Source organism: Halichoerus grypus, chromosome 1 (genome assembly GCF_964656455.1).
Source record: "Halichoerus grypus chromosome 1, mHalGry1.hap1.1, whole genome shotgun sequence".
NCBI lineage: Eukaryota > Metazoa > Chordata > Mammalia > Carnivora > Phocidae > Halichoerus > Halichoerus grypus.
The window spans coordinates 988,100-1,013,622 of NC_135712.1; the positions used below are offsets into that span (position 1 = coordinate 988,100).

The window sequence follows — 25,523 nt, forward strand, 5'->3', positions numbered from 1 at the left end:
GAGTTCTTAAGTTTTATATCTTGGCTTCTGATCCATTATTCCCCCCTCAGATCCATTTTGAGCTGTTTTTTTTATATATATATATATGGTGCAGGATTTGGGTACAGTTTCTTTTTCCCCATGTATGTACATTCTTTTAGCCTTGTTTGTTAAAAGGCCATTATTTTCTCCATTGATTATCTCTGGTACTTCATAAGTTGGCCACATATGGTGGAACTATTTCTGGACTCTATTCTGTTTCATTGCTCTATCTGCCTACCCTTTTGTCAGAACTGCAGTATTTTGGCTACTGCAGCTTTAGAGGAAGCCTAGAGATCAGGTAGGATGGGTTCTTCAGTGTCGGTCTTCTTTTTTAAAATTGTTTTCCTATTCTGAGTCCTTTGTCTTTCTATATAAATTTTAGAATCAACTTGTCAATTTCTATGAAAAGGGCTTCTGGGATTTTGATTGGAATTGTGTTGAATCTATATAGATCAATTTGCGGGTAACTGGCATATTTTATTTTATTTTATTTTATTTTTTTAAAGATTTTATTTATTTATGTGACAGAGAGAGACACAGAGAGAGAGGGAACACAAGCAGGGGAGTGAGAGAGGGAGATGCAGGCTTCCCAATGAGCAGGGAGCCCGATGCAGGGCTCGATCCCAGGACCCTGGGATCATGACCCGAGCTGAAGGCACACGCTTAATGACTGAGCCACCCAGGCACCCCGGCATATTTTATTTTTATTGAGATAAAATTCATATAATGTACACCATTTTAAAGTGTAAAATTTAGTGGTTTTTATTTTTATTTTTTTTTAAGATTTTATTTATTTATTTTGACAGAGAGACAGCAAGAAAGGGAACACAAGCAGGAGGAGTGGGAGAGGGAGAAGCAGGCTTCCTGCTGAGCAGAGAGCCCAATGTGGGGCTTGATCCCAGGACCCTGGGATCATGACCTGAGCCAAAGGCAGATGCTTAACGACTGAGCCACCCAGGTGCCCCTAAAATTCAGTTCACTACTTGTGCAACTATCACCACTATCTAATTCCAGAACACTTTTATCACCCTTAAAGGAAACCCCATACCCATTAGCTGTGGCTCCCTATTTCTCCCTCTGTCTATCCCCTGGCAACCAGTAATCTATTTTCTTCTCTATGGATTTGCCTATTCTGGATATTTCATATAATGGAATCATATAATATATTGTTTTTTGTGTCTGGCTTCTTCCACTTAGCATAATATTCTAAGGGTCCATCTACACTGTAGCATGTGTCAGTATTTGACTCCTTTTTTGTGGCTAAATAATATTCCATTGCGTGGATATGCCACATTTTATTTATCCATTCATCAAGTGATGGACATTTAGGTTGTTTCCACTTCTTGGCTGTTATGAATATTCATGTGTAAGTTTTTGGTATGAATATGTGTTTTAATTTAAATTATGTTGGCCATAGATGTATGGGTTTATTTCTGAACTCTCAATTCTAATCTATCATCTATATGTATATCCTTTTGCTAATACCACATGGTCTTGAATCCTATAGATTTGTAGTAGGTTTTGAAATTGGCAAGTGTGAGTCCTTCAACTTTATTCTTCTTTTTCAAGATTGTTTGGCAGTTTTGTTTTGTTTTTTTTTTTTTGCACAGTTCCATATGAATTTTGGGATCAACTTGCCCATTTCTATAAAAGAGGGCAGATAGAAATTTGGAAATGATTGCCTTGTTAAAAATATGAAGTTTTTCAGTCCAAGAACACAGGCTATCTTTACATTTATTTAGGCCTTCCATAATTTCTTTCAATGTTTTGTAAATTTCACAGTACATCTTGCATTTTTATTAAAATTACTCTGAAGCATCTTATGATTTCCCATGCTACTGTAAATGTAATTGTTTTCTTAATTTCATTTTGAATTTTTTTGCTAGTGTATATAAATGTAACTGATATTTGTATACTAATCTTTTATCCTGCAACCTTACTAAATTTGTTTATTAGCTCTTTTTTTTTTTATTCCAGTCTATATGGTCTTCATTTCTTTCACTTCTGTTATTGCACTTACTTAGTATTTCCAGTTTGATGTTGGTTAGAGGTGGTAAGAATGGATACCCTTGTCTTGTTTCTGATCCTGGGGGGAAAGCATTCAGTTTCTCACCATTAAGTATGATGATAACTGTGGATTTTTCATAGATGCGTTTTATCAGGTTAAGGAATTTGCTGAGAATTTTTATCATGAATGCTTTTGAATTTTGTCAGATGCTTTTCTACGTCTGTTGAAATAATGGTTTTTTTTATTTTTAATATATAAAAGTGGCTAAATTACATTGGTTGAATTTTGAATGTTGAACTAACATTGCTGGGTTAAGTCTTGCTTAGCTACGCCGTATTATAGAGAGGGGATTTTGTTCAGGACTTTTGCATGTATATTCATGAGGGATTTTGGTCTGTAGTTTTTTTTTTTTCCCCCTTGAAATGCTTTATGTGGTTTTGCTGGTAAGGTAATTTTGACCTCATAAAGTGAGTGAGGAAGTGTTCCCTCCTTTTTTTATTTTCAGGGGGTCTTCTTTGGAATTGGTTTTCTTTCTTAATTGTTTACTAGAATTTTCCATTAAAGCCATTTGAGCATGGAGTTTGTTGGGGAATTTTAAACCATGAATTCAATTTCTGTAATTGTTGTGAGACTTCATTTCTTTGTGTAGATCCAAGTTACTGTTTGATATCATAATCCTTCTGCTGGAGCAGCTCTTTTTAACATTTCATGTTATTTATCTTGTCAGATATTACTTCTGCCACATTTTGCTCTTCTTCAAAAACCCCAATTACATCATATCAGACTTTCTTACCCTACACTTCTTGTCACTTCTTTCTCATATTCACCATACTTCTATGGGTTTTGCTGTAATCCACAGCAATAATCCAGAATGCAGCACAAAGACAGAAGGAGATCTAAACAATGAAAGAGAGGATAGGAGACTTTGACAGAGATTGATAAGACATAACAGAATTCATTGGTGTTCAGAAAGAAAGGAGAGAGGAGAAGGGTCGAGGTAATATTTGAAGAGATAAGGAAGGAAAATTACAGTTACAATAAACAGTGTTTGGGGCTTGAGGTAAAGGGAAAAGAAGAGGCATGGGGGAATTTGAGGATGTTGAAAATATTCTCTATCATGATTATATTGATAGTTAATATCTGAATATGTTTGTCAAAACTCATAAAACCATATCTCTAGAAAGTGTGAATCTCTAAAACTGTATCTAAAAAGAGTGAATTCCATACTATATAAATTATACCTCAAACAAACTTGATGTGGAAAAAAAAAAAAAAAGAACCCAAGCAGGATAAACATAGAGAAATCTACACCTAGATATATAATGGTGAAACTGGAAAACGTTGAAGACAGACACCTTAAAAATAACCAGAGTTTAAAATATTCCTTAAAATGATAATTATTTAGATCGAGAGATGGTCTCTCCATAGCATGGAAACCAAAGACGGCCTTAAGGGTCCTTGCTAGAGTCCAAGAAAATAACTTTCCATCAAGACCTTTAAGAAATATCTTTCTTAAATACTTTTAAGAATAAAGTGAAAGATAATTTTAAAGTTATTTCAAAACACTTCTCATTTCCCTTTGGCTAGAAGTGGTAATACTCAAAGTATTACTGGCTGCTGTGTCATGGAGCTTTCAGCACTCTACTAAACTAAAGTAGGACACCCTGGCCATGTCCACGTCCGTGTTTATGGTGCAGCAGAAAGACAGAGGTGCCATGCCAAATATAAAACTCATGAAGATTTTCAAGCTGTATCAAGAAAAAAAAGTGGACATTTTAAAACATGGTGCTGAAAACTTGAGATAATTTCTAGGGGTCATAAATAGAAACACTGGCAGATTTTGGTAGATTAGCAAGCCAATGCTAAACAACCACAGAGAAAAAAATTAGTCAGTGAAAAATTAATCCCCCAAACAAAACAAAACAAAATCCCACTGGCAAAGACGCAACAAGTCAGTCAACACATTGGATTTCCAGAATACGACGGAAACGTTTTCTTGGTTTTTGCACATTAACTTTTTATTAAATACTTCAACTACTCCTATGAGATCTCTTTTCATTGTTACAGTACTGTATATATGTTTAACAGGCTCAGTTGGTTAGGCGTTCAGCTCTTGATTTTGGCTTAAATCATGTTCTCAGGGTCCTGCGATCAAGCCCCACGTCACGCTCGGTGCTCAGCGGGGAGTCTGCTTGAAGATTCTCTCTCTCCCTCTCCCTCTGCCCTTACTCCCACCCTCTCTCTCCCTCTAAAATAAATAAATAAATCTTTAAAAATGAAAGAAATCATAGTGGAAACAGATAACATTTATAAGGATAATTAAAGTACCATATATCTAAATTTCTGCACTGTAATAAGCTGTACTTAAAAGGAAAAATTTTTAAAGTTTTATTTATTTAAGCAATCTCTATGCCCAAATTGGGCTCAAGCCCATGACCCCTAGATCAACAGTCAGATGCTCTATCAACTGAGCCAGCCAGGCGCCCCTAAAACAAAATTTTTAATTTTAAATGCTTATTTAGATGAAAAGAAAGGTGAGTGAGCAAACATCCAATATAAATTAGAAAACAAAAACAGCAAAATGAATCCCAAAAAGCAAAAGGAAGGAAATAAGAACAGAAATGAGTGAAACAGAAAACTAAATATCCTGGGGACACCTGGGTGGCTCAGTCAGTTAGGCTTCAGCTCAGGTCATGATCCCAGGGTCCTGGGATTGAGTCCCGCACCGGGCTCCTTGCTCAGCAGGGAGCCTGCTTCTCCCTCTGCCTGCCACTCACTCTGTTTGAGCGCTCTTGCTCTCTCTCTCTCTCTCTGACAAATAAATAAAATCTTTAAAAAAAACAAACAAACTAAATATCCTGTAAAAAAAAGTCAACATATTGAAATTTTATTTTAAAAATTAATAAAAAACTATACAAGTACTAGGATAAAACATGAGTGATTCTCTTGTTCATCTGAGGGTAGGAAAGGCTTTCCCACTATGACTAAAAATCCACATGCAATAAAACAAAAAATGGACAAATGAGACTATAAAAATAAAAATCTTTGACATGGCAAAAATACCTTGAGAAAATATTTATGACAAATAATAAATGGAAGAAAATATTTGCAGCATGTATCACAGAAAAATGAAAGAATATCCCTAATGTACAAAAAAAAACCTTTAAGTTGAGAGGAAAAAAGGTCCCCAAAATCCTAAAGAAAAACAAGAAGAACACATGAAAAGTGATAGAAAAATGTCTTTAAACCTATAAAAAGATGTCCACTTCCCTCAAAGGAAGAGAAATGCAAATTAAAACCACACTGAACTACTGTGGCTCTGCTACCACTCCCGGCAGAAACTCACTCGCTTAACAGCCCACTGTGTGTCGTGAGGAGCACCGGGTGACGTATGGAAGTGTGGATCCCTATACTCACACACCCAAAACTAACATAACACTGTATGTTCAAGAAAGAAGGAAGGAAGGAAGGAAAGGAGGGAGGGAGGGAGGGAACAAAGGAAGGAGGGAGGGGGATGGAAAGGAAAGGGGAGGGGGGGAGGGGAAGGGAAGGTCAGGTCATGACAGTGGAGCCCTGGGGATGGGACTCATGCTCACACAACCCCAGAGAGCTCCCCTGCCCCTCTGGCCCCATGCTGAGAGAAGAAGCCGTTGACGACCCCAAAGAAGGCCCTCATCAGAGGGCCCTGCAGCACCTGCACTCTGATCTCAGACTTCCAGGCTCGAGGAGGGGAGAGAAATTTCTGTTGTGGATAAGCCACCAGTCAATGGTTCTCCTTACAGCAGCCCAAGCAGACCAGGATGGGACTGAGGCAGGGAGGGGAAGGACAGGGGACCAGTGGTCTGCCTGGAGGGCTCCTGCTGGCCGGGGAGAACGCCAGCACCCAAATCACTGAGGACTGTGAAGAACTATAAACTAGAACAGTGATGAAATAAAAAAACAAAAATCCATAAAACCAAACTGATAGTACATAGATAAGTAAACAGAAAAAGAAGGGCGGGCTGCACGTACCGCAGACAGCCCAGTGCTAACAGACACTCGTGGAGAGTGCTGGAAATGGACGGATGTCAATTTGCAACCATCACAGTGAAGGCCGGTCTAGGCAGAAATCATCAACGCGTACCAAATCCAGGAGAAATTTTCTCGAAGGGCAGTGTGCTGCCTGGTCTTAAACAGCTTTACATCCCCAAAGGGGAGACGGACCCTCTGTGTCTGCCCAGACATGAGGCCCTGAGAAGCTTGGCCCACCTCACACATGGAGGCTCACAATGGAATCTCATGGTGAGGGACCAATTATTAGACAAACCCACAAGGAAGAAACTTTATTTTTTGAAAGAGACCATGCTCTTCACAAAGTCAATGTCACTAAAGTGACAGGGACGTTACAAAAATGTTCCAGGTTAGAGACAAGGGACACCCAGCAACAAGTGCAAATCTGCCCCAGACTGGGCCGTGTCCCTGCACGGGGAGAACACTATGGAAGACGCGGTCGCTGAACCATGGGAGGACGGAGTGTGAGCGCAGGGAGACGGTCCTGGCATGAGGACACGGTGCCTCTCCCCTCCTCTGCACACAGACCCTCCTGCTGCGGGCTCCCAGGGCCTAGGCAGTCTTCAGTCTTCAAACCTTGTCTCTTTACTAGCTCATTCTCAAGTGCTAAACACATTCAAACTGTTCCCGTGAAAAAAACAAACAACTCTCTCCCAGACCCACATTTTCAGAGTCGAACATTAAGCAGCCACCCCACTCCCTCCCTCTCCATCACTTCAAGCTGTCCAACACTGAGCGGAATTTCCTTTTCAGTCCCGCCAAACCCAACGGACACTTGGGAACTCATCTTACTGTACCTCCCTCCCTTCCCCACCTGCAAAGAAGAAACTGCATTTGTTGACAATGCACAGTGCTACCTTGGCTACACGAAAACAGGCACTCTCCAAAACTGCTCCCGAAAATGGAAACAGCCCGTTTCCTGAATGGTGATATGGCCACGAGTACTTGAAATCTGAACTTCTACAACTGACTAGTAATGGAGTGAAGGGATTAAGAGAAGGTTCTGGAACAGGAGCTCTGAGACTGCACCCTGTGCTCTGGAGCTGACTTTAGTTTCCTCACTCATAAGACAGGATAATCAAAGACCTTGGAGCATCACAGGGATTGAGTGAGGGACTTCTCACTTCCACCTGGAACAAAGCTATTCTTATGGAAACCACCTTTTTCATATGCTCACACATATTTATTACAGGAAAGACACTAGTGCCGCTCGCCCTCTTGTAGAAACCTCTGAGACCAGGCAGGAACCGGGAAGGAGATGCAGTGTCACAGACGGAGAAGCAGCGCAGACAGGGACAGTGACCTAGCCAAGGTCACCGGGTGATTTGGGAGAGGAGCTGGAAGCAGAATGCAGTCCCTGGAGCCCCAGGCAGGCTGACGCCACCAGCCCAGGTGGGCTCCTACCACAAATTTCTCCTCCCATGACTTCCGCCCCTGTTCTGCCAAATTGATACAAGGGGTGATGAGGACAGCTCACTGCCATGCTCCGGTAGCAGCTGTTCCCCAGCTGCCGCCAGCCCCAGGAGATCTGGCCTGAGGCCCAGGCTCTGCAAAGACGGGGCACGTGGAAGCAGCGCTGGTAAGACGCAGGCTCCTAACCGGCCTGCTGGGAGGCAGAGCTGGGAGGGAGACGAGTGGGTGGGATCAAGCACATGAACTCAGTTACAGGCTGAACCAAGCTGTAGGGTTGCAGACTTGTGCCCTGAGAGAGCGTGAGAGCCAGAGCACCTAGAAGAGGTAGAGGCTCACACTGAAAGCCTCTTGCCAGCTCCGTGTTACTGGAATGTATCACTGGTGACCCGTCATATCCAAAGACGAGGCGGCCTCCATGACTCAAGTAGGAAGTGTGCACTGAATCAAAGTGAGTACCACCGGAGTTTCAGAGAAAGGAGAAACACAGGCTTGAAATCAGCAGAATGAACGTGTTTAAGCAGAGAAGTAGAAGCATCTTTGGCCCCTGTGACCACGCGTGACGTTCCCCAGGGTAGGAAACATCAGGCCGCCCTTAACCAGAGCGGAAGGTGGGGCACAGCTCACCACACCTGGGTGCACCTAACCCAGCCTGGCTAAAGAACAACAGTAAAGGCCCCATGTCTGTACTGAATGGCAGGTATGTTTATAAAGGAAGCATCCGGAAAGGCTAGCTCGCCCTTGTCTAAGTGTATACCTAGGGTGACTTGTCCTCCACCCCCCCGCACGCCGTCCCTGGTCGCCACGGACCAGCGATAACAGTGCTCCAGATCCATCACTGTCTGCATGCGGGGCCGCCAGACAGCCTGGCAATGAGCAGAGAGGGAGGAATGAATGAGTCATCTCGTGAAAAACGATCGGCCCCTTCCTGCCAGGCTGCAATGCATCCGAACCTCTGGGAGGACAGCACTCTCCAACATCCCCATGAGAGGAAAAAGGAGGCAAAGAATAAAAACCACTCAACCAAATCAGAAAGGAAAGCCAAGCGCAGGACACAAGCAGAGAAACGGGTGCCTTGAGGTCTTTGCGGGCCCAGCAGGGCAGCTCACGCATCACTGTGGCACAGATTCTCCCTGAGAGCCCTCCAGCAAGGCATCCCATGCCCACCTTAAATAAAAAGCAGGAAGGGAAGGCTGGCTGGCGGCCTCCACAGCCACGAGCACTGGCCCATCACTCACCTCTCTCCAAAACGATGTAAAGTAACCTTCCCCAAAGAGCCACCACCTCCACGGTGCTGTCCCTCTCCTCTGTTCCTGAGGCACACGTTTCCACAATGAGATGGGGCCCCTCCCTGCCCCCACCCTGCATGCACTGGGACCCTGGCGTGGGGGGTGGGCCCATGGGCAGTGCTCTCTCTGTGGGTGTGGGCAGCACCCCCAAATCTAGCTCCCTCCTAGACCAAACAGCACATGGGCTACACATGCACCTTTTAAACAAGTAGCCCCTCTGCTAGGAGGCCCCCAGCTCCGGTACGGGTGACCCCAGGCTCTCACTCGGTCCTCATCCTTGCTGGTGGCTGACAGCTGGCTGCTCCCCCAAATCCCTGCTCCCTCCTGTGTGACCACAACTGTGATGGAGCACAGGGCTGCCTAAGAGAGGACTGCATGGTCCAGCCTCCGCGGAAGCAGGGGCCACCACACCGCACTACTGGTAGACAGAGGCCCCATGTACCGTGATGCAAGTCGGCCTGATTGGGCCTTCAAACCCTGGAAGTGTGGTTGCTGCCCTTCATTGTGCCCTTTTTCCTTCCCTCGAGAACACACCAGATACACGTGCGCTTGTTTCAGCGGGAGGTCCTGACAACAGAAGGAGGCACACCCCATGCAGAAGGGCAGGCTGCCTGGAGCCCGGGGCCAGGATGACCTGTGGGGCAGGAGGCTGCCTGGAGCCCAGCCCGCCCACCAGGGACCACTACACAGAGAGACAAACCTGACCTCTCCAGCTTCATCTCCCCTGCCACAGCCCCGAGGACACACGCACCAGCACATGGATCTCTCAGCCCCACACCCACACCTCAGTCTGAGCGGGGATCCCAAAAGCCCCTGGGGCATCTCTCCCTATGGCCCAATACAGAAGTTAATGTGTCTCCCAAACTCCAGAGTCTCTTCTCACTGCACACTGTTTCCATCTCCATGGCCCTCGGTGTCACTCTCCCACCTTCTCTGTGTGCTCCCACCACACCCCTGTAACTTGCAACATGTCCTTCTGTGTAAGGCCCTGGCCCCACGACCACCAGGCCTGGCCAAGCTCTGGTCACCACAGGTCCTGTCCCCCATGCCCACCCTCGCTGACTCAGGGAGGCCGCGCTCTCTGAGTGTGAAGGTTTAAAAGTAGAAAGTTAACAACAGAAGTACAGTGGGAGAAATCACCTACAGAATGTTAGAACGAAGCATGGAAATGACAAGCATCTGAATGATTACAGGTCACATCAAAACCAGTGGGGTGGAGTTCAAAGTGTCTAGAAAGAAATCTGAGAGCCGAGATGCAGTCATTAGAAAACAAGGTAAATATACGAAAGCATCATTCAAGAAACTAGAAAGAAAGAAAAAGGATAACCTAAAGAAAAAGGAATAACCCTAAAGAAAAAGAAAATATGCATTAAATTTAGAAATTAAATTGCAAACAAAATTATAAATGATCAGTACAACTGATATTAAAAAATTAAAAATAGGGGCGCCTGGGTGGCTCAGTCGTTAAGCATCTGCCTTCGGCTCAGGTCATGATCCCAGGGTCCTGGGATGGAGCCCCGCATCGGGCTCCCTGCTCCACGGGAAGCCTGCTTCTCCCTCTCCACCCCCCCTGCTTGTGTTCCCTCTCTGGCTGTCTTTCTCTCTGTCAAATAAATTAAAAAAAAAAAAAAAATTAAAAATAGCTAAATAAGAAATGAAGACAAGTTTGACAAATCTGACTGAAACGCTGAAACAAGCCTTAGAAACAAAGAGAAGGCAGTGAGAGACCCAGAGAAGCCCGAGACCACGGGGACCTGGCATGTGCACGCACGCCCCGGGCCTGAGAGCGCCCGCAGTGACTGCTTCCTCAGGAACAAACCCACGCACACACACGAGAGAACTGGTATTGGCTCCAAAACAGGCTCTGGGCTTAGAGGCTGTGACAGAGTTGTCTACTGAATATTACACCAATAATATTTGCTTTTCTAAATAGAAAATAGAAAAATTAGTTATTTAAATAAAGGATAGAAAAATAGGGGAAGTTTCTCAAGTCCCGTTATGGGGGCAGGCTATCATTTACACGAAACCCCAAAAAATTAAAAATTAGAAAAAAGTTAACTTCTAGAGCAGTGTTGCCCCAGCGTGAGCCCTACTCCTGACCTTTATGGTAACTCAGGCCCACACTAACCCCAATCCCAGGATAAACCTTAACTCCAGACCTAACCCTACCACTAACCCTTATTCTGGCCCAAATAAAATTCTGCGAGGGTATTACAACTGGAAGAGTATTAACAAGTATCAGTATGATCTACCAGGATTTATCCCAAGAATCAACACTTTGAATTTCATCAATGGAATTCTCTACAGTAAGAGACGAAAGGAGAAAATCATGGGATTATCTTAATAGCAGCAATGAACACATTTAGTAAAATGCAACTTTCACTTTTGATTGTAAGAAACAACTTGATAGAAGAGCAAGAGAAGGGAACTTCTGTAACCTGATGAAGAACATTGACCAGACAGCCACAGCAAGCATGCTTCCTGGTGAAAGCATTCGGGTCAAGTCAGGAAGAAATCAAAAAATTCAGCAGAGAAACCTATTACAGCTAAAAGCACTTTAACACATAGCCATGTCCAAATACATGAATACTGACAGTATCCTGTACACTATTAAATATTAGAGAAGTGTAACGAGAAAAATCCCAATTACCATAACCAGATAACAAAAATAAGTTGGAAAAAGGGTTCAGAAGAGAAAACCTACAGCAAGAAAGCTACAGACAACAACTGAAGGCTTAGAACAAATGGGAAAATAGAGTATCTTCCTACATTAGAAAGTGAATAGTGGTAAAAAAAAGCAGCTGTTTTCAATTCAAATTATAGCTTTGGTCTATCTGAAAAGAAATCCCAATATGATTCATTTTTTTAACCTGAAAATCATCCTAAAGTTCATCTAGAAAGTGAGTAGCCAAGAATAGCCAAAATATTTTTTTTAATAATGGGGTAATCAGATAAATATACCATAAAACTAGAATAATTAAAACAGTTGTACCAGCACAAGAACTAACAGATTAGAGAATGCAAAAATAAACACTAATGTATACAATATTTTCATATAAGATCAATTTACAGGACAAAAGTAGCAGCACAAGTCATTGGGAAAATGAAGCATTTCTCAATAAGCAGTATTTTCAATACTTGTAAGAAAGAAATAACTTATACATTCACCTAATAACATATATCAAATTAAGTCCCAAGTGGATTACACAAGTCAATGCAAAAAGTAAAAGCAGAAAAGAAAACTGACATCACTACCCACATGTAAGACTGCCCCCCAGTCCGCAGGCCCAAGTGAAAGGCCAATGCCCCAGCGGGGGGAGCTCCGCAGGACGCCTTCGCTAAGGCAGGAATGCTTCCGAAGAAGGTAGGCCAAAGCAAGCAGAGGCAGAGCTAAGGGCAGCCGCACACCTTGAGCTTCCACAGTTCTCAGGGACACGGTGCTGGTGCGTCCAGCCATCAGGGCGCAACTGGCAATTACACATTATGCCTCTTTTAGAGTGTGCATCTCCTGTGACCTGGGGGTCCTACGTGGACAAATACTACAATCCTCAAGAAGAGGAAAAGCAGATTCATGCACAAGGATGCTCACCTCACTATGACTGACATCAGTGACAGACGCAAAGAAAACCCACATATATTAAACAAAAAGGGGATGACATAAGAAACTAATACCTACAGTTGACTCCCTCCTTGAACAACACAGGTTTGAATGACACAGGTCCACTTAGACATGAATTTTTTTGATACATACCATACAGTGCTGTAAATGTATTTTCTCTTAGGAATTTCTTCGTAACATTTTCATCTCTCTAGCTTACTTTATTGTAAGAACACAGTATATAACATACAAGTATGTGTGAATCGACTATTTATATATGAGTAGGGCTTCTGGTCAACAGTGGGTTGAGTTTAGGATGAGTCAAAAGTTATACGTGGATTTTCGACTGTGTGGGAGGAAGGTTAGCAACCTTAACCCCCATGTGTTCAAGGGTCGATTGCACATCCATATAGTGGAAACCATACAAACTTTTAAAAATAATGTTTTCAAACTAGGTAACGTGGAACATTTTGCAGCATGCCATTCAGTTTAAAAGCAGGGCCCAGATGTATCTTCATTCCTGAGGCAAAGTTTGGGAGAAAAGAGATCAAATGTGTGCAGCAGTGTGGTGGTCCCACGGCCTGGAGCACCATCAGCAGGGCCCTCTCTGAGCGCTGGGGAAGGGTTATGACAGAGGGCTCACACACAGGGGGACCAGGAGGGAGGAGAGGACACACCACAGACACGCGGGACCAGGACAGCGCAGGGGTTGGGAGCCTGGGAAAGAACACATCACAAGAAGGGATCACTCTACGTTAGCTGCAGAGCTCAAGCTCCCCGAGGAGAAAGATTTTTTACCAGATTCAGGGAAGCAGAGGCTTCACAAGCTGGCCAAGTGGTGAAGATGAAGCCCCACTGGGGAGGACCAGATGGCCATGCAACGGAGCTGGGCCCAGGCAGGAGCAGAGATGGTTGGGAGGGCGGTGTGTGTGTGTGTGGGGGGGTAGCTTTCCTAATTTTTTTGGTAAAGCCATATTTGCTATATAACCTTTTAATTTTAATTTTTAACAAAATTATAAATGTATATAGTTTTAAAAGTCAAAGAACTCCACAAAGCTTACAGTGAACAGTGCCTCTCCCCTCCCTGTGCCTCTGTCCCACGGGCGATCTTCCCCTCTTTGGTATTTATCTCCAGAGTTCAATGATTCCGGTCCTCGGTACCTTCCACTAACTTCCTACTAGGACACGTGAGAATCCCCCTCCCCAGCCCTCTGCTCCCTCCACCCTGCCCAAGTGCTGCCCTCCTCCAGAGGCTCTGGAGCCCTTGTGCACCCTCACGCTGCCTCCCTTCTAGTACAAGGCGTGTGCTTCCTAAAGTGAGTGAGGGCCTCTTTTGGTTGCTTAGTTTTCTGTGTACTCGCTGCTAATTTGCCTCCAAACTCTCGCCAAGGAAAATCACCCCCCAATCCCTCCAGCACAGCAGGAAACAGCCGAGGAGCTTGTTTTTTGCTCCACCGCCAGAATGGCTGCTCCACTCAGGGGCATCCAAAAGCCATCTCAGGTGCCTAGCATTCTGGGGGCCAACAGGGTAGAGGCCAGGTTCACGCTGCTCCGTCACCCACTCGGGTGCAGCCCCACTTCCCTGTAGAATAGTCTCCCCCTCCACCCGTCCTCAGGCGCCTACTTCACCCTCCAGGAGAGGAAGCCGAGCTTCAGCCAGAGGCAGGAGGGGCTTGTCAGGCTGGGTGGGGGAGGAGGGCTGAGAACCTGGTTGCTTTCTAAACAGGCTTTCCACCAACTTCCAATTTCAGCCCCATCGTTACTGCCCCCCTCATTTTCAGAGGTACATGGCAATGTCATTCCTGAGACTTGGGGGTCTGTCTGCAGTGCAATCCATCTGTGTTCCAGGCCCCCCAGCACAAGCGTGTGCAAGCCTCCCCACTTTCTGTTCTCAGATCTGCTATGTCCCCCTGTTTGTCCATCTGCTTCCTGAACTCCCAAAATCCCGTCATCTCCTCTCCATCTCTTGGTGGCCTCTTCCTCTTAAAAATATCTCACCTGTCATTTTAGTGGGTTCTTAAGAAGCAGCAGAGGTCGCTCTGAATTCAATCTGCCATTTTGGCTGAAAATCAAGGGAGGAGTTTTTTTAATTTTAAGATGGGAGTTAACCGAGTTATCTTGGATGCCAACAGAAGTGGCCTGCCAGGGAGAAGGAACTGAGACGCAGAGGAGAGAGGGCCTCACTGGGGCAGGAGCAAGGCCCCTGTGCAGCCCCAGGTGCAGGGAGACCCAGCGGGGGGCAGCACAGCAGGACAGCTGCATCGGGGATGGGAAAGTGAAGCGCCTCTTTTCTCCTTGAACTATGAGGCACGGCCATCAGCTAAGACTGAGGTCTGATTAGATTAGGAATCTGAGGAAGAAAGGCGTACAAGAACTGCCTCCGATCCAAGCAAACCTACTAGGGAGGTATGGCCCGGACTGGGGTGGGCTCTGAGACCCTCCGTAGGGTGGCCCCCCAGGCAACCCACCCGAGATAGGAAAGAAGCAGGGTCACCATCAAGAAGGACACAGCAGGGAAGGAGGGCCCTGATGGAGCAGTCCCAGTCCTCCTAGCTGTACTCATTACAGGTGAGATTTAAAGTTCTTTTTCATATTTGCCAAATCTTCCAATTCTGCAGTGAGTTGTTATCTTAAGGCAATGCAGAAAAACACCCTATAAAAATGAAATAACCAAGTCAATATTACAGAAAATAAAAGACCTCAAAGTAAATAAAAATTTCAATAGTCTTGTTAGCATTGTCTCTTAATGTCCTGATCTTCGTGTGGTCGAAGGCCCGGTTCGGAGACGCGCAGGGAGTGGGCTCTGCTACTGAGTAGCTGTGGGAGCCTTGTCCCCTCTGCAAAACTAAGTGGGATTTCAGGGCTCCCGGCCCTGTCAAAGCACAGCCATCACACAGAAGCGGCTTTACTCCAGACGACTGCCCTTCACCTCACTCTAAGGAAGTGTGGAAAGTTCTCAGGGATGTGCAAATGGAAAACCGAGTCCTTCCAAAGCTGCACTTCCCCTGGGAAACATCCTCTGCCGATGAGCTCCATTCCAGCTCGGCAGGAAGCCCACAGGAAGGCACTGCAGGACTGGCTAGGATTGGAATCAGCCGATTCTGCTCCAACCAGCCCAATGCTCCTAACAGCTCCCTCCTCACCTGCAGGAGAGGCCACAGGTGCCCTCTAAAAAGCTCACTGCCTTGACTTAACCATGCCTCCGGGAATTCCCAGAATCTGTGCTGCAACCCTCCAGAATCACGGTCTTGGCAGCCAGCCTGCGCTGCTCGTCCCAGCCTCTCAGCCCGGCAGCCCGGGGCCTCCTCTCCTCGCTGGGAGCCTGAGGTGCTGTGCACACAAGACAGGGTGTCACTCGGAGCCGCCCCCCCCCCCCAAGCATGCTTGCTTATTTCCAGAACTATCAGCCAGGTTCCCCATTTGCCAGGAGGAGAAACTTGGACGACACCAAATCCAAGGGGGAAAGAGGCCCAGTACATACAAGGCGTTGTTTATATGCCTGAATTCCAGAGGCCTTCCCCTCGGGATGTCTGTGAGAATTAGATCCGGATTTGCACAATTAGAGTTGGTCCCAAGCCAGTGGGGATTTGGATGTCCTCTAAGAAGCAAGTAGTATAACAGCTTTAGTTTAACAATCCAGCACTGAGAGAAAAAAGATGACCGGGCTCACCGCTCCCACACTCCGCCCCCGTGCCCTGCAGAGTGAGAACAGGCCTCAGGCCCCTGATGTGCACCCTGTTGCTCTCTGACCTCATCTCCTGTCCCCTGCCCCTCACTCACACTGCTCCAGCCACACCAGCCTCCCCGATGCTCCATGAGCACGCCGGACACGTGGCTCCCCTCGGCCTGTAGCCCTTCGTGCTCCAGCGCCCACAGGGCTCGCTGTGCACCTCCTGCAAAGCTCTGCTCGGATAACCCCTGTCAGGGTGGGCCTGGTCAAGCTGCAGGCAGCACTCCCACACCCCGATCCTCCTTTCCCTCCTCCACGGCCAGCATGCCCACCGGACACACTGTGATGTGTTTACTTAGTATATTTATGTTTTGTAAGCCCCACATGGGTATGAGCCAAAGGAAGCTGGGATTTCAGAAAAGTGCCTGGCACATCACAGGCACTTGGTAAATATTTGCTAAATGAATGAAAGAACAAACAAGGCCTTTGTTCTGCTTTGTTATTAAGAACTTTCGTCTTCTAATAGCAGGCAGGACTCCGGTTCCCCTCCAGCCCTAGATATCTAGTGTTCCCCAACTCCTCACCACCACCACCATCTCTCCCAAGGGGGCTGCTGATTAAGTCACGGCCCCTGCTGCAGGCTACAGGCTCTCAAAGCTTGGGGGACTATGGCGCTAGTGCTCTCTGACCAGGATCAGCTGAGTGCAGGACTCCGGGGTGACTACTTGGGGCTGCCATCAAGACCACCAGGAAGGGCAGACACTGAATTCAGAGCCCATGTCTTACCAACAAGGCAGCTCCTGCTTATCCTACCATTGTGAAGGGACTCAGGCTCATGAGGTCAGAGGCCTGGGCTCAAATCCTGGTCTCACCACTGATGACACAGTGATGTCATGTCGCTGAGCCTTGGAAAGGGGGCAGAACAACAGTAGCTACCTCCCAGGGCACTGAGAGGACAGAGTAAGGGATCAGATGGGAAGCATCACGATCAACAAAGCCAGAACTAATCAAGCACTTCACAAACAAACTGCTATCATGACTACAGTAGGATTCCACGCAAGACTGCTGAAAATCGCGTTTCCTGCTGAAAACCTTTAGAAAACAACATTTATAAGCTTTAGAAAAAGACATCTTAAGGATTTAAAAGGAATCATTTCAAGTTGGTTTTGCAAAACTGGAGTCAAGGCCACAGCCTGGGCTCACCACCACGGCCACAGCACACACCTGTCGCTGCTGGCTGGTGTGCCTTGCGGAAGCATGGGACAAATGCACGTGTCCAGCAGTGCATTTAAAAGGAATTACACTGACACCGGCCCTCAGGCCCCCTGCTGGACAGTTTGGTCAGGTTAAGGTGGAGAAAAATGTTTAACAGAAAAGGAGAAAACGGCTTCTTTTTAAATCTTGGTTCTACGAAAGTCAGAAAGAAATCATGCAAATCATTGACACTGTTAGTGCACTCTGCCCTGTGAAAGGTCCCTCATGTGATGTGAAACCAGGCCATAAGGAGAGGCAGCAAGACACATGGCTTCAAGACTTTAAAAATCAACTGACTTAGAATCACTGAATTTAAATTAAACCTCTATAAAGGCATTATAAGAGGCACTACTTACATGGAACCATGTGAAGATCTCTCTCTGTAGATAGCCCTGTAAATGGGTTAAAAAAATAATTATAATTGGAAATCATACACAGAAAATAACCCAAAGAATAATATACCACCTCAGATGCCAAATTTTATCAAACCAAAGGAATTTATTAAAAGAATGTACTCATAAATCAGTTATTTAGAAGGTCAAAGGCAGTTTTCCAGGGGAAAAAAAATTCCATAAAAGAGGTTAGATTCTAAACTGAGTTCAGAACTTAAGATACGGATACATGCTCAGAGCCCCAGACTCCCCTAAACCCTGACCCACAGTCGTAAAGCTGATTGAAAGTGTTGGGAAAGTTTGGGAAAGTATAGATTCTCAATCCCTTGGGCCCATGGGGAGTGGTAAGGAGAAGACTGTGGGGGTGGGAGGGCGGGTAGGTGGGACCCCTAGGGCACCATGTGGTCTCAGCTCCGAGTCTGAACAGTGCTTTACCTGGACAGGACAAGGCACTCTGCCTTTGCAAAGACTTAATGTGTAAGTAAATGGCACTACCAAAGGCTCCTACAGGCAGCCCAAGGCCTGTATACAGTGATGACTGAAGACCGGAGGAAGATTAGAAACCCCTAACAGAGGACGTCCATCCACTTCTAGCTGAGACAGAAGAAGACAGACAGACCAGATTGACAATGAAAACCCAGACAAAAGACATGAGACAGGGTTTTGAGACACAGGACATGATCCCCAAGGAAGGAAACAAAGGTGATGCATCCTGACTGCCCAGCCTACAGCTTGGGGGAAGTTTTCTGGCTACAGTGCAGGAAGGAGGAACCCAGGCAAAGCCAGGGGAGTCCTGAGATGAGAAAATAATTGAAATTCAGGGACGCAGAGCAGCTAGAATTAGCAGGGTAGAGTACCCAAAAGGAGAGAGCTGCAGAGAGAAATGCTCCAGAGACCTCTGGGTGAATCAACTTGAGGCTTAACCTAGACACATATCAGCATGTGTGGGTGAGCAATCTATCTGAGGCCAAGGAAGGAGCCAACAGAAAGAGCAGGATAAACAGCAGCTGTGGCTCCGACAGCTCTAGGAATCGTTCACACTTCCAACAACCAGATGAGGAAACCTTGTCACATGGGGCCACTGGCTGAGCATCTGGAAGAGCACTGCCTCAGCAGCAGGGCCATATTACCACCGACTGAGCTGATGTACTAAACCAGGTACTGCATAACAATGTCCAACAACACATCACCCAGGGATCTCAACTTTCCAAGTAACTTAAATGCATTCCTCCAAAAAAGTTTAAAATATTTGAAAGAATACAGACCCCAACAACATAAAATATACAATGTCTTTCACGCATTCAAAAATTACCAGGCATGCAAAGAAGCATGAAAATATATCTCATAATGAGAACAGTTGATCAATACAAAATACAAGGAAATAATTAGTACACAAGGTCCTTAAAATAGCTATTATAAAGACACTGTATATATTCAAGAAGATAGAGGAAAGCACAACATGCTAAGGAGAGACATGAAAATTTTAAAAAGCCCAAGTCAAACATCTGAAATGGAAAATATACTTGATGGGATTAACATCACATTAGACACTACAAAAGGAAAGATTAGTCAATGTGCAAACAAAACAATCTGAGCAGACAGAAACTATCTCAAATGAAATGTAAAGAAAGACTCCCCCCACACAAAAAAAGCAGAAATATAATTGGATACACACACACACACACACACACACACAAATTATGTAAGTATAATGTAATTGAAGATCCAGAGGGGGAGGACAGGATGGGACAAAAAACATATTTCCAAAAATAATGACAAAAAAATGTTTGAAATTTGATGAAAATTATGAACCCATATCCAAGAAGGTCAACAATCCCCAAGCAGAAGAAAACGTGAAGGAAATTAAACCAAGGCACATCATAATCAGCTTACCTAAAGAGAAAATCTTAAAAACAGCCAGACAAAAAAGAAACATTATGTACAGAGGGACAAAGACATGGTGGACAGAGGAGTTCTCAGAAACAATGCAAGCCAGAAACCAGTAGAATGACATCTCTAAAGTAATGAAGGATAAAACTGTCAACCTGAAATACCATACATAATGAAAATAACTTTCAAATACAAATGCAAAATGAAGACTTTTTCCAACAAACAAAAGCTAAAATAAATCATCACCAACACACTTTAACTACAAATAATATTAAACTAAGTCCATCACACAAGAGGAAAACAATATCAAAAGGAAATCCAGATCTACAAAAAGAAATGAAAAGTACCGGAAACAAAATTCATGAATAAATATACAAGCCTTTTTCTTAATTTTAAGATTGTTTTAAAAGATAACAGTATTTAAAGCAAAAATAATAACAATGTAGGATGGGGTTTATAAAATGTAAAAGTAAATGCCAAGAGAAGTGAGATGGAAGTATACTGTTAGGTTTTATACTCTTAAGTGGATTAGTATAATATTACTTGAAACCAGATGGTGATAAGGATATATGCAATGAATCTCAAGCAACCTCTTGAAGAGATATCACTAATAAGTTAGCAAAGGTGCTAGAATTGATCATAAAAAGTACTCAGTCCGGGATGCCTGCGTGGCTCAGTCAGTTGAGTGTCTGCCTTCAGCTCAGGTCATGATCCCAGGGTCCTGGGATTGAGTCCCACATTGGGCTCCTTGCTCAGCAGGGAGCCTGCTTCTCCCTCTGCCTGTCACTCCCCCTGCTTGTGCACATGCTCTCTCTCTCTGTCTCTGTGACAAATAAATAAAATCTTTTAAAAAATAAAAATAAAAAGTCCTTAGTCCATTATAAAGCAGAAAAAGAGGACTAATAACAACTGGGACAAATAAAAAAACAGTGGCAAAATGATAGGTTTAAACATAATCATATCAATAATCACATTAAATATAGTATAAACACCCTAATTAAAATGAAGAGATCTTAAGAGTGGATTAAAAAACCCAGAAGATTAAATACAAATATACAAGTAGGTTGAAAGAAAAAGACTGGAAAAAATGTACTGTGCTAGCCCTAATCAAAAGAAAGATGAAATGTCTATATTAACATCAGAAAAAGTAGGTCTCAGAGCAAAGCAAAGAATACTATCAGAAGTAAAGAGCATTACATAATAATAAAGGGTCAAACAACTAAACAGAAGATCAATAAAGGATATTTAGACTCAAACAACACTATCAACCAACATGACCTAATTGACATTTACAGAGCATTCTACACAATAACAAAACAATACACATTATTTTAAGTGATCATGGAATATTTTCAAAGACCATATTCTGAGCCATTTTTAAAAGTCTTAATAAACTTAAAAGATTGAAATCAGATGTAGTGTGTTCCCTGACCACCATGGAATTCGATCAGAAATCAATAACAGAAAAATAGAACACTTATAAGTAACACATGAGTCAAAGAAGAAATCAGAGTGGAAACTAGAAAGCATTTTTACCTGAGTAAAAATTAAAACACAACATATCAAAATGTGTGGTATGCAGCAAAAGCAGTACCATGAGGAAAATTTATAGCACTAAAATGCCTAGATTAGGAAAAAAGAAAGTTCTCAATAGCCTAAGCTTCTACTATATAAAACTAGAAAGAAAAAGAGAGAGCAAATTAAGTCCAAAGTAAGCAGAAGAAAAAAATTAAGAATAGAAATAAATGAGCTGAAAGGCAATTAAGAAAAAAAATACAGAATTATTAAATCATTATGTTGCATATCTGAAACAAATGTAACACTGTGTCAACTATACTTCAACTGAAAAACAATACACAAAATTAATGAAATCCAAAATTGGTTCTTTGAGATCAATAATATTGATAAACATCTAGCCATACTCACCAGGAAAAAAAGAGAGGAAACACAGATTACCAGTCTCAATAATGATAAATAGAATACTACTACTGATACGAAGGCCACTAAAAAGATAGTTAAGTCGAAACTACCATGTGGAACCATTTCACACCTACTAGGATGGCTATAATCGAAGCAGTAGAAAAGAACATGTGTTGGGATGCCTGGGTGGCTCAGTCATTAAGCATCTGCCTTCAGCTCAGGTCATGGTCCCAGGGTCCTGGGATCAAGTCCCACATCAGGCTCCCTGCTCAGCGGGAAGCCTGCCTCTCCCTCTCCTACTCCCCGTGCTTGTGTTCCCTCTCTAGCTGTCTCTCTCTGTGTCAAATAAATAAAATCTTTAAAAAAAAAAAAAAAAAAAACATGTGTTGGTGAGGACATGGAGAAACAGGCACCTTGACACATCACTGGTGTGAGTGTAAAGCTGTGCAGCATCTATGGAAGAGTTTGCCAATTCCTCAGAAAGGTAACAGAATTACCACGACTCAGCAATTTCACATCAAGTTACACATCCAAAAGAACTGAAATCAGGGAGTCAAACAGATACTTGTTCATAGCCTCATTATTCTACAATAGCCAAAATATGGAAACAACCCAAGAGTCCATCAATGGATGAATTGATAAACTGTAATATATCCATACAATGGAATATTCTGCAGCCATTAAAAAAAAGGAAGTACTGATCCACACTACAACTCAGATGAACCTTGAAAACATGACACTAAATGAAAGAAGCCAGACACAAACAGTCATACACTATATGATTCCATTTATATGGAATACCCAGAATAGGTCAATCCAAAGAGACAGAAAGCAGATTTGTGGTGTCCAGGGGATGGGGAAAGAGGAAATGGAAAGTGATTACTTAATCAGTGTGGAGCATTTCTCTGGGATGATGAAAAAGTTTTGAAAAAGACTGAAACTGGGTGGTAACTGCACAACACTGTGAATGCACTGAACTGCACACTTTAAAATGATTAATTGCATGTTACGTGAATTTCGTGCCAATCAATCAATAAATAAAACAGAATGTAATAAGGGAATGTTAGGATCTATTTCATGGCAATAAATTTAATAACATAGAGGGAACAAACGCTTAGAAGAACCAAGCTATCCAAACTCCCTCAAGAAGGTTATAGATAACCTTGTATGTATTCAAGAAATTGAACTCAAGTTAAAAACCTTCCTACCAAAAAAAGATGGCTTCAGTGGTGAATTCTACCAAATATTCAAGGAAAAAATAAGACAAATTCCTTACTAACTCATCCTGAAAATTTAATATAAGAGAACACTTCCCAACTCAATGAGGCAAGTATATTAACTTGATATCAAAACCAGAAAAATACACTAAAAGTAAACACACCAATATTCCTCATAAATATAGTTGCAAAAATTCTTAAATTTTAGCATATCAAACCATGTAATATAAAAAAAATACGTTATGACAAAGTGGATTTCAACCCAGGAATGCAACTGGTTTAATATTTTGTTAAAATCAACACAACTAAGTTGTGCGGACGGGCCGTATAAACAGACTCATAAGGAAACTATACAGTTGTCTCCACAGACGCAGAAAAAGCATTTGACAAAATTCAATTATCACTCATGAAAAACTTCTCTGCAAACCCAGACTGTTAAGAGCATTTTCCGGGCCTGACAAAGGAGCTCCAGCTAGAATACACAGCTAACATCATACATTACGGTGACAGAATCACGTATACCCTCAAGATCAGGAACAAAGCTAAGGATGATGTCCCCTCTGAGCTTCTATTCAACAAGATGTCAATCGCATCAAGGTGATCTATCAATTCAGTGCAATCTCAATCAAAATCAGAACAGGCTACGTGGATTCTAAAATGTGTATGGAAATATGAAAGAAATAAAACAGCCTAAACAACTTTGAGAAAGGGAACAAAGTGGGAGAACTTATACTGCCTTATTTCAAGATTTATTATAAAGCTACAGCAATAAAGACAGATTGATCAAAAGGAACAGGGTGGTCCAGAAATAGTCTACACTTTGTTAACCACATTTTTAGTTTTCTATGTTCTTATGCTTTGACATCTGGGCCTTGCTGACCCTAGAGGGACTGTCCCCCTAGAGTTAGCCAGTTCCAGATAGGATAAACAACTCACCCCAGGAGCAAACCAACCAATCCCCCCCCCACCTCCTCTGTGGGGCTCTCACTCTGGGCCACCATCCCCCTGCTCTAATCACCCCAGGGCCAGGGACCAGATAACCAGGGACAGCCCCTATGCCCTAGGGCCTGCTGAAATTGTTCAAACTAGCCAAACTTAAGCCTGCAGACCCTGCCTCACCTGTTCCTCCCATAGAAACCACAATAAAACTCTTGCCCACATTTTCCCCTCACGGCCTCTGCCTCCTGACGGACCCTGGTGCTTCCTTGTGGGGCCCTCGGTGGCCTGCCTCCTGTTTCTTGGGACCTCTGAGCACAAACTTCCTCCTTCATGACAGTCATTTCCGTGTCGGCCTTTCTTACCACTCCTGATTAAAATAAGTCCCAGGTACCCTTGAAAACACAAACACATGGCCAAATGATTTTTGACAAAGGTTCCAAGGTGACTGAATGGGTAAAGGATAAGATTTTTAACAGATGCTGAAACAATTAGACACCATTTTCCAAAAAAAAACGGATCTTGACATTTTCTTCCCATTCTATATAAAATTATTCAAGATAGATCACAGACTTAAATACAAGAGCTGAAACTATAAGACTTCTGAAAGGAAGAAAGAACAAGAGGAAATCTTACAGACCTCTGGTTTCACAAGGAATTCCTTCGTGATGCAAAAGACATGATGTATAAAAGGAAAAAATGGATAAATTGGATGTTATCAAAATTTAAAACTTTTGATCAAAAGACACCGCTATAAAAATGACGAGTGAAGCGGCAGATCAGAACAGTGCCCCATAAAGGACTGTCCAGAACACACAGAACTCTCAAAATTTAATAAGAAAACAAAAACCATTTTTAAAATGGGCTAAATATTTAATCAAATACTTCGCCAAAGTCAGCATAGGGATGGCACACACGCACATGGGAAGCAGGCCGTGCAGACCCGCCAGCACCCAGCACAGGAGTGGAGTGTGCAGGTCACATGGAGAGTTTTCCTCCAAATCCTGAATGCCATGGGAGAAGAAATTTAAAACCGACAAACCTCCAAGAGGGAGACCTAAACGTCCAAAATGGCTGCACTGTCTGCTGGACAGGGACAGGCAGCCCTGGCTGGATCAAGTGCTCCCAGCAGCTTGCAGAGCGCCGGCAGGAGGAAGCGCAGGCGCTGGGGGATGGGGGGCGGGGTAGGCACACAGTGAGCACCAACCCCTCAGGCCTCCAGCCTCCAGCTTCTGGGGTTGGACTGGGGGAGCTCTGCTCCTCTCCACTGACCATACTCCCTTCTGCAGGTGAGCCCATCCAGTCCATAGCCATAGATACACATTTTCCACTGGACTCCCTAAATCCAACTCCCTGCCCTGCCCTCGCCCCTAAGCTTCGGCATCAACTGCCCACCTGACCAATCAACTGGGATGTCTAGATCTAAAGTCCAAGACCAATCCCTGACGATCCCAAGGTAATCGCACCTCAGGTGCTCAGCCCCCTGGGAGTCACTCCAATCCTCTTCACCAGCCTCCCTGACTCATCCTCCAGCAAGTCCATCAGCTCTGCCTTAGCACAGCCTCTGACCTAGCCCTAGTACCCACCACGCCCACCATCTGCCCTCCTGCAGGCCGTAGCCTCCCAACCAAACCCACCTTCCCGCAGCCAGAATGAGCTTCAGACACCCCACTGTGCTGAGGAGTAACACCACAACCCCTTGGACGGAAGGCCGACAGCCACCACTATTCTCCAAAGCACATTTCAGCTACCCTTTGCTCACTGCCCCCACTGCCCTCCCATGTTGCTCTCTCACCACCCAGCCACTGCTGCAGCCACACGGTGTGTAAGCTCTGTCATGCCACCAGCCTGACCACCACCTCCTCTGA

The 25,523-nt window shown here is 44.1% G+C and overlaps 1 protein-coding gene across 9 annotated transcripts in view; it reads right to left on the reverse strand.

Moving 5' to 3' along the window:
- PCBP3 (poly(rC) binding protein 3) overlaps positions 1-25,523 on the reverse strand; it is a 265,376-nt gene that overhangs the window by 166,024 nt on the left and 73,829 nt on the right. For 8 of the 9 annotated variants that reach the window (XM_078062189.1, XM_078061455.1, XM_078061843.1 and 5 more), the window contains exon 2: positions 17,657-17,692. The exons of the other annotated variant lie outside the window; for it this stretch is intronic. The gene's annotated coding sequence lies outside the window, so the exon portion shown is untranslated. The remainder of the gene's footprint in view (positions 1-17,656; positions 17,693-25,523) is intronic. 9 annotated transcript variants of the gene reach the window in all.